Source organism: Wasmannia auropunctata, unplaced genomic scaffold, assembly GCF_000956235.1.
Source record: "Wasmannia auropunctata unplaced genomic scaffold, wasmannia.A_1.0 LD336106.1, whole genome shotgun sequence".
Lineage (NCBI taxonomy): Eukaryota > Metazoa > Arthropoda > Insecta > Hymenoptera > Formicidae > Wasmannia > Wasmannia auropunctata.
In genome coordinates this window covers 3,585,016-3,585,708 of record NW_012026784.1, presented here as the reverse complement: position 1 = coordinate 3,585,708, position 693 = coordinate 3,585,016, and the positions used below count along the sequence as shown (strand labels likewise).

At 30.3% G+C, this 693-nt stretch overlaps 1 long non-coding RNA gene across 1 annotated transcript in view; it reads right to left on the bottom strand.

Moving 5' to 3' along the window:
- Nucleotides 1-693, bottom strand: part of LOC105452517 — a 19,027-nt gene that overhangs the window by 3,447 nt on the left and 14,887 nt on the right. The window lies entirely within an intron of this gene.

Here is a 693-nt window from a genome sequence, read left to right as displayed (position 1 = left end):
TTCGCGCGTTTACATTTTATCTCAATTTCAATCTTGTAAAAGCGTTTTCAAATCCGTTCAGTCGTTTCGGAGTTATTACTTAGAATGCAAATGTCGGTAATTTCCGACCTTTCAGCATCCTAACATTTAACATTTAACATTTGATAAACAAGGATAAAATGATTCCGCGAACGTTGTAAGTCACCAAAAGCGTGATTACGGAATGCAGCCTGTAACTTTTAAATCTTATAATTCAAAAAGTACTTAATGAAAAATAGCTTCATCATAGTGTTTTAAAAAGCTCTCGACAAGACTCAGCTACAAGAATATGTAACAAAAAATAAGGATTTCCATTTAAGATTTTTATGTTGGCTTTTAAGATCAACCAATGCTCAAATAAATATTACCAGCTAATAGACTTTTTCAAACTCTACAATTTTTGTTTAACATTTTTCCATAAAACAAATACTTTCTAATATAATTAGCCGTTCCAGAACTTTTGTCCCTCACTGTACATGGGACATTCTATCTCAAGTGTGCCACCCATGAACTTTTGAATTTTTGATTTGGCTGAAATTTTTATATATCATAGTACCCATCGGAAGAAGTTACCATGATTTTTTCAAATTTTTTTATTAACATAGTCATGAGATATGAATTTTTTTCAAAATTCGCAGTTCCAATTTTTAAATGCCTATAACTTTGTGAAAAATA